Below are 9,203 nucleotides of genomic sequence, written 5' to 3' on the forward strand. Positions count from 1 at the left end.
CCCCCTCCATCTCCTCAGGCGAGGGCAGACGCCCTGTCACGCCGCCGCTGCTGCCACGTGGGTCCGGTCCCGGTCCAGGGGCTGTGGGCGGGTGGCAGCCTGCGCCGGGCTCCCGCTGTGGGCTGGGGAGTCGGTGCCCGAGGCCTCCAGCAGCGTGGTCAGGCTGTGCCTCATAGAGCCCGGCGGCTGGCCCACGTAGGCCCCGCAATGACTCGCCCTTTCAACCTCACACACATCTCCAGGCCTGGCACTCAGTTTTAGCCCTTAAATAAATTCAACTTGTGAGGGTATCACTTAGAAATATTGACTTACTAAAGATTTAATGAGAAAACATTAAAGGAGTCATATAGAAAAGCAGCCTAAAACGCTGCTCTTTCTGCAGTTTCTCTTTTCTTATAATCATCTTATTCCTCTCTGAGAATCCTCTCAGCGGCCTTTTTAATTGCTTTGCTCAGTCCTCTTTTTCTTCTCCCCTGCTTCTCTAGCCAGGGTGCATAGGATTCAAACCAAAATCAAACTGAGCCAAACTATGACCACCTATTGTTCGTCACCTGCATTTAGAATGGTGGGCACAGGAGTGTGAGTGGGAAGAATGACTCAACTCCTATGCTGCAGATAGCAGGAAGAATTTTAAATTATGTGAGAGGTAGATTGTTGAGAGGTTTCCTTTGTGTCTAGCTTTGGGAACCATTTGGAAAGTGATGCAATTAACTGAGTTAAGGAATGTAAACAATGAATAATCACTATTTTTTGAATGCATTTTATGATTTCTTTGTGTGGGCAGAGATAATGAAGATGTCAAAGGAAATTCAGTTTGTCAAACCAGAGAAATGTGAACAGGAAAGCAACACACCCAAATGAAGATGTATAGCATTTGGAAATGCAGGTATGATGTTTAAAGGAAAGGTCAAAGCGAGGGGGAAGTAGCTGTACTGAATGATGATAAAAGATGTGGAAGCAGATAAATGATGCATGAGCAAGTGTGGAGCTGGAAGAAAATAATGCTAAGAACATGTACATAAGAAAGTATTATTTTAAAGATGTGTGTGGGAAATAGGAGCAGAGAAACGGATTAATCTAGAGTAAGAAACGGAAGGGCTATAGATAAAAATCAGACTATTCTTTTTGAAAAAGTGGGAGCAATGTGAGAACTTAGGAAAAAGAATTAGGATAATTTACAAGTGGATGTGGAATTCTGATATAACATAGTTTTTTAATCATAAAGTTTAATTATGATAAACTGTTCACAGATATAAGCCCTGATTAGCTAGGGGATGGTACTAAGGAGGTGGATTAAGGGAGAAACTTCAGCTGTGAGGTTTGGATAGAAAGACTTTCCTTTTCAGGCCTTTTTTGTACAAGTCTAAAAATGTAAATTAGACCCCTTAACTTTCTGCATATAATCTTGATCTGGGGTCAGCAAACATTTTCTGTAAAGGACCAGATAGTAAATATTTTAGACTTTTTGTGGGCCATACCATTTCTGTTCCAACTACTTACATTTGCCATTGTAGAGCTGAAGTAACCATAGATAAAAATCACTTTTATCTTCAGATTTTAATCCAAGTGTGGTAAAATCAGTCTGGTGATCATTCAAGTTACAAAAAATAAAACAGTATTGTTAACTCATCAAGAACACTTTTGTGGGGTTTTCTTTTGTGTGTGTTGTTTTTTTTTCGATAAAGACATGTATGATGAACTGAATATCCATGGGACTTTTGATGTTCCTTAGCATCTTTATAACTTTATGCAGTTCTTGTAGTTCCTTTATTATTTTTTTATTCTCCAATTTAATTGATAAATAAACATATGTTGACAAATAGACCAATCCCATTGATATGTTTTAGTTACAAGATAATTATCCATCTTATTTGTTGCATTAATCCACAATTTGCTTACATGCAAATTAATCACTATAATTAAAGTGGGCTCAAAACACTCAAAATGAGTTACTATTACTTTTTCACCATTCAACCAAAATTTTCTGTGTGCTTTATCCAATTATGCTCTTTCCTTTAGTCCTAGTTAAAAATTCAATATTCATTCATTCATTCATTGGAATCTCATTAAGTACTTGAATGCTGTGTGTCAAGCAGAATGCAATATCCTGGGAATACAAAAACAATCCTGCTCAATCTCTGCCCTTGACATGCTCTCTGTCAAGGGATAATAGAGCCTCAGAGTTAAGGAGTAGTCAACAGTGTCAAATATGGCATAGTGGTCAACCTTGAAAAGAGAACAGAGGCCATTGAATTCAGCAGCAAAAGAATCGGAGAGCAATTTCAGTGGGTTCTTTAAACTCTTAGCGTGCTCAGAGGCCCAACAATATAGCCCAAGGGCAGAATCTTTGTTTCTCAACAGAGGTTATATGATGAACTTTCTTAACTTTCCAGGCGGATTGGACCTCACAGCTGTATCAGTAGGAGCTCTTAGTTTAAACAATAAAAGCAGCTCTGCTGGGCATTAGCAAAAATAAATAAATAAATAAATAAATAAATAAAATGATGGATTTTAGTAAAGGATATTGGATACCACTCAAAATCTCTGGAAAGAAAGGAGAATCAGTGTTGGCAGCTATACAAATAGAAACTAAGTCTGAAGCCAAGCTAATTCTATAACAATACCAATGCCCAGACACTGCATCTTTTTTCTAAGACTTTGTTTTACAGAAGTTTTAGGTTTATAACAAAATTGAGAGGAAGGTACAGAAACTTCTCATATACCCCTTCCCCACACATGCATAGCCCATTACCAACATCACTTACTAGAATAGTACATTTCAGAGAGGAAGAGAGAAGGAGATAGAAACATCAATGATGAGAGAGAATCACTGATCAGCTGCATCCTGCACACTCTATACGGGGATTGAGCCCACAACCCGGGCATATGCCTATGCCCTTGGCCAGAATCGAACCCAGAACCATTCAGTCTGCAGGCCAACACTCTATCCACTGAGCCAAATCAGCTAGGGCAAGAATAGTACACTTTTTAAAGAAGGATGTACCTACATTGTAACATCATAATCATTCAAAATCCATATTTAATTTAGGGCTTACTCTTAGTGTTGTAAATTCTGTGGGTTTGGACAAATGTGTAATACACATTCTTGAATGATTGTTTGACTGGAAATAAAATTTCAGATTAATAGTCACTTTTTCTCAACACTTTAAAGCTATTACTTTATTGCCTTCTTTTGCTTGCTATTATTTAGGAGTATAGTGTATAATGGCATGTATCCATTATAATAAAATCATACAGATTCAGCTCTGCTCCTCTGACTTCTATCAGTCACTTAACTTTTTATTGTCTTTATAGTTTTGCCTTTCCAGGAAAGTCATATAATCACAAGCATACAATATGTAATCTTTTCAGATTGTTTTCTTCCACTTAGTAATATGCATTTAAGGTTCCTCTGTGTCTTTTCATGACTTGACAGCTCATATATTTTTAGTGCTGAATGATATTCCATTGTCTGGATGTACCACAATTTATCCATTCACCAATGAAGGACATCTTTGTTGCTTCCAAGATTTGGCAATTATGAATAAAGATGCTATAAACATCCGTGTATAGGTTTTTGTGTGGACATAAGTTTTTAACTCTTTGGGGTAAATGCCAAGGAGCACGATAGCTGGGTCATATGGAAGAATATGTAAAGCTTTGTAAGAAATCACCAGCCGAAGCCGGTTTGGCTCAGTGGATGGAGCCTCGGCCTGCAGACTGAGGGGTCCTAGGTTCGATTCCGTCGGGGGCATGTGCCTTGGTTGTGGGCACGTCCCCAGTGGGGAGAGTGCAGGAGGCAGCTGATCGATGTTTCTAACTCTCTGTCTCTCTCCCTTCCTCTCTGTAAGAAATCAATAAAAAATATTAAAAAAAAAAAAGAAATCACCAAACTTCCAAAAGTCTCCCAAACTGGCTATACCAACAATGGCGTTCACACCAACAATGTATGAGAGTTCCTGTTGCTCCACATCCTCTCCAGCATTTGGTGTTGTCAGTGTTTTGGATTTTGGTCATTCTAATATTTGCTGTAATAGTAACTTATTATCGTTTTGCTTTGCAATTCCCTAATGACATATGACATGGAGCATCTTTTCATATGCATGTTTGCCATATGTATATTTTCTTTGGTGAGGTATCTGTTCAGCTCTTTGGCCCATGTTTTAATCAGGTTGTTTGTTTTCTTATTATAGTTTTACATTTTTTATATATTTTGAATTAATAGTCCTTATCAGATGTGTCTTTTTGTATTTTTCTCCCAGACTGTGGTTTATACTCTTGAATTTTTTTTAATTTGATTTTTTTCAAATATTATATTGCTAAAATACCCTCTTTTTTTTGCCTAGTACTTGCATAAGATACCAGATATCTGTATCTTTTGTTTTCTACTATTTTGTCTGGTATTTTAGTTTAGCATATTGTTGGCAGCACAGAGCAGGATTTTGTTCTTTTACCTAGCCTGTATAATAATCTCAAATAACATCATTTTTTTGGCGAATCTCCACTGATTTTTACCATCTTATTTTATATTTTATATGCTAATCATTCTTATTTTGTTGCTTTAAAAATTTTTTTCTAGCGTCCCTTGATCCATCAGTTTTCCACTCACTACTTTTTGTTGCTGAGTCATTTATTACTGATTACATATTCTGCCTTTTAGTTGTAATTCTTATTTTTCAACATAATATTTAACTATAACTTGTTCTCACAGATTTTAAATTATTTGGTGTTTCTATTCTTCTCCAAACATAAAAATGATCTTAGCATGCTTTAATTATCCATTATTATGCTCTCCAATCTTATGATTGTTTGATTTTTTTTTAGAAAACAGCAATAATATTTAATGTTTTAAATGCAAATGTTAGATAAACTATCAAGTAAAAATATAACTTTATAAAAGAGGAAACCAAAAAGGCCTTGACCTTTCTGTTGTAAACCACTAACCACTGCTGACCCCAGGGTAGCCTGAGGCTACAAGTTACAGCCTCTCCCCCATTGCTCCCAGGATGTAGTGCCTGTCTTCAGGGACTTGCTCAGCCTCTGGCAGCAGGCTCCCTGCTGCAGAAGCTGAGTGGCAGAAACGAGAGGCAAGGAGGGCCATGGTGAGGTTGTGAGGGCAGGGAATCAGAAGCAGTGCGCAGGCCTCGCCCTCCTGGAGTCTACATTCCGGGCAGCACAGGCAGAAAGGGCCTGACCTGGGTGGTCCCCTGGAGACAGAGGGGGAATGAGCCTGAGTAGGGGAGGTGGTAACTTGTGTATACCCAGGCATAGCAGGGGAAGGGCAGTCAAGGTAAGTGGCCCACAAAGGGGTTTTGGGGTGAGAGACAAGACCAGCAGGGTCAAATCCACCTGAGGTAGCTAGGTATGTGTGGGGATGGTTGCAGGCCAGGTGGGAAGGTGCCTGGCCAGCCTTTCAAACAGTAAAGGCCATGGACTATGAAGGCAAGGCCATGGAAGGGAGACTGACTCACAGCCCTGCCACCTCTCCACAGCAAGCAGCCCAGAGAGATCCCCTGGAAGTCTCTCGGGAGCCCCTTTGTGGTGGAGTGCACAGGAGTGTACCTGTCCCAAGAGGGAGCTTCCATAAGTGGGAGAAAAGTGCACAGGGCTGGCCAGGGGTGTGACACTGAAAGCATCTCATCAATTCATGACAGCAGTGCTCCTCCTTCCCTAGAACCACATTCAGGCAGGTGCCTTACATGTGGTCATCAGCGCACCCTCGCCAGATGCGCCCATCTTTGTCACGGGGGTGAGTGAAAAGGACTATAATCCTGATTCCATGAAAATTGTCAGGGAACGGGCAGCAGCATCCAGGAGTGGGTGGGTGATGCCCAGAGGCTATTCCAGGTTGTGATGGGAAGGGATCAGACTCAGTCTCCCCACCCCATCCCCACCCCACTGGTGCTTCTTTCACATCCCTCTGCTTCTCCCTCCCAAAGTCTTTACAGCCACCATGTTAACATTCCCCTAGAACTGTTAGCAATGCCCAACTTCTGGAGAATATGCTTGGGGAGGTTCCCCCAGCTGCACCTCCGGCGCCTCCTTCAGTCTGAAGGCATACCCAATGACCCTTCTCACCCCATCCTGACTTTTCACAAATCCAAGCCTCTGAGCATCTCCCCCACATGAGGTAAGGGTGGAAGGGTGGCTCTGACACTCACCTCACAGTTCCCTGCTGTGTCAGCAGTGCATCCTGCACCACCAGCTACCTGGCACCTCTTTCCAAGGTCATTCACGAGCGATTTGGGATGGTGGAAGGACTGATGGTGAGTTGGGGAGAGGGCTGGGCAGGATGGATGGCAGGGAACCTGTACCTCTTCCTCTCAGGATTTGCTTAGGGTGTGACTTTATTAGGAAGAGACTGGTTTCAAGAGGAACCCGCGAGTGGTGGAGTCTTTTAAAAAACCGTGTAACTCTCAGGCAAGGCTGGACCCTGGTTGGCAGGTGCCCCTCCAGTGGTCCCCACCGGGCTCATCACTTCAGGCCTAAAATAAAGAGGCATGGGAAGTTAAGAGCAGGAAGGCCTCACCTCAGCCCTCTTCTTCTCCAAGACCACAATCCATTTCTACACGGCCACCCAGAAGACAGTGGATGGGCCATCAAAGAAGGCCTGGCGAGACAGACGAGGAACCCACCAGAGCATCATCCCAGCCTCTACAGGGGCTGCCAAGGCGGTGGGCAGAGTCATCCCAGACCTCGAAGGGTATTAGGGCGGGAAGCTGCCACCAGGATGGGAGGCATATGCCCTGGGAAGAACAGACGGGCCCCCATCCTTGCGGTATCTAATGAGAGGAAGGTGGAGGGGAGAGGGTAGATGGAGAAGTCCTTGGGTTCTGACTTCCACCTCCATGTGGGACTGTCCAGAACGCTGACAGGAATGGCGTTCCGGGTGCCAGCCCCAGGCGTGTCTGTCGTGGACCTGACCTACCGCCTAGCCGGCCTACACATACTCCGCCATCAAGGATTCCATGAAAGCAGCAGCCAAGGGGCCAATGGCTGGCATACTTACCTACAATGAGGATGAGGTAGGGACTGAGGAGGAGACACCCTGGGAGGAACCCTCTGGGGAGAGAGTGTGACTTCCCACTTGCCAAGGAGCTGCTCACAAGGAATCAAGATAGGGACTGCAGGGCTGGGAGAGTCAGATCTCCTGCCTCAGCATCTCTGCACTTGCTGCTCCTTTGGTCTGGAAAGCTTTTCCCCAAGTGGCCATACACCTGTCCTCACCTCCTCCAATTCTTTACTTCAGCCTCCCTCCTAAGCAACATGTTCTTGTTGTGGCCCCTTTCTTCACCTGAAATTCCATTTTGGTCACTGTTGGTCCTGCTAGCACGTGCACTCCAAGAAGGCGAGGATTGGGGACTATCTTTTCACTTACACAGCTCCAGCCATCTTCCCAGGGCCTGGCACACAGCAGATGCTCAATACATGCTTCCTTAGAAACTCTGACACCCATGTTGTCTCTACGGACTTTGTCAGCAATACCCACTAGTCCATCTTCCATGCTAAAGCGGGCATCTTGCTCAATGGCAACTTAGTGAAGCTCATTTCAGCTGCGCCCCTGCGCTGTTCCCCAGCAGGCCAGTCCCCACCTCCTACCCCATCAGGCACACAAGGTTCCCCTGCTGATAGTTTGATTTTTTTCCCCCCAATGTCTCCCCATTCACAATACAGACCAGGCAAAGAGCTTGAGCTGAGGTGTATATGGGGTAAGTTTATTCTGCCTCCTATTTCTGTACAGTCAGTGTAAGAACACAGCCTGTGGTAAGCACCAGGAGGCCTGGTTTGATTTTTTTTAAAAACAAAAGGAGTGAGTTTGTTTACAGGCAGTGCTAATTAAAATTTCAAATTAAATGTTAACATACCATTAAAAACATCTCAGGTGTTCCTGCTGGTTTTTCTTTACTTATTGCAGAAAGTCATCCTTTATTTGTTCTTTTAACGGGAATCCATAAGTAGTAAATTAGCTCTGAGTCTGTATATCAGACAATGTCATTATTTTGACTCACTCTTGAATGATTGTTCAACTGGACATAAAATCTCAGGTTAACACTTGTTTTTCCTCAATGCTTTAAAGCTATTACTTGATTGTCTTCTGTTGACTGTTATTGAGGAGAGGCCTGTTATAGATTAAAATGTGTTCCTTTACTCTCTGGTAGCTTTCAATATTTATTTTTCTTTATTCTTTTTTAAAAATTCAGGTATATTTTACATACAGTAAAGCTTACTCTTTTATGTGTTACAGCTTAATAATGTAGAACATTTCCATTAACCCACAAAGTTCTTTCATGATCCTTGTTATTCAATTTCTCCCTCATCTCCAGTCTCTGACAATGATCTGATTATTGTCTCTATTGATTTGCCTTTTTCAGAATGATATGTAAATGGAATCATACAGAATTTTGCATTTGATTTTTATCATCAATGTGATCATTTGAAGGTTTAACTATGTTGCTGGATGTATTAGTACTTTGTGTCTTTTTATTGACGAGTTGTATTCCATTGTATAAATGCTCCACAATTTGCTTATCCATTCACTCTTCCAGAGTTGATGAATATTTGAATTGTTTCCAGTTTGGGGGCAATTATAAATAAGTCTTCTATAAACATTCTCCTGCAGAAATTTGTGCAGACATATGCTTTTATTTCTTTTAGGTTAATACTCAGTAATGTGATTGCTGGTTCATATGAGAAGCATTTGTTTCACTTTATAAAAAATTGCAAAGGTATTTTCCAAATTGGTTGTCCAATTTTACATTCCTACCAACAATGTAGGAGAGTTCTAGGTGTTCTTTATACTTTAGCCAATTAAAATTATATTTTTAATCTTTATTCTTAATGTGATCTAGATTCATAAGGACATACCTAGTATGACTTTATTTTCATTTTTTCTACCTAGTGTTTAGACTGTTCTTAACCTCAACACTTATATCTGTCTTGAAATTTGAAATTTCTCAGCTACTGTTTTTTCAAAAGCTGTTTCTCTGCCATTTCCTCCATTATATTATGTAAGAATACTTATTAGATACATGTTAAAGCCTCACACTCTATTGCCTGTTCTCTCTTTTTAAAGAAATATTAACTCTTGCTCAGCCAGTGTGGTTCAGTAGTTGAGCATTGACTTATGAACCAGCAGGTCACGGTTCGATTCCTGGTCAGAGCACATGACCTGGTTGCAGTAAGGGGCGTGCAAGAGGCAGCTG

The 9,203-nt window shown here is 41.7% G+C and overlaps 1 pseudogene; it reads left to right on the forward strand.

Moving 5' to 3' along the window:
• The first annotated feature begins 3,927 nt into the window (after positions 1–3,927).
• On the forward strand, positions 3,928–8,857 carry LOC107183621 (annotated as a pseudogene).
• Positions 8,858–9,203: the final 346 nt, after the last annotated feature.

This window comes from Myotis davidii, unplaced genomic scaffold (genome assembly GCF_000327345.1).
Source record: "Myotis davidii unplaced genomic scaffold, ASM32734v1 scaffold252, whole genome shotgun sequence".
Classification (NCBI taxonomy): domain Eukaryota; kingdom Metazoa; phylum Chordata; class Mammalia; order Chiroptera; family Vespertilionidae; genus Myotis; species Myotis davidii.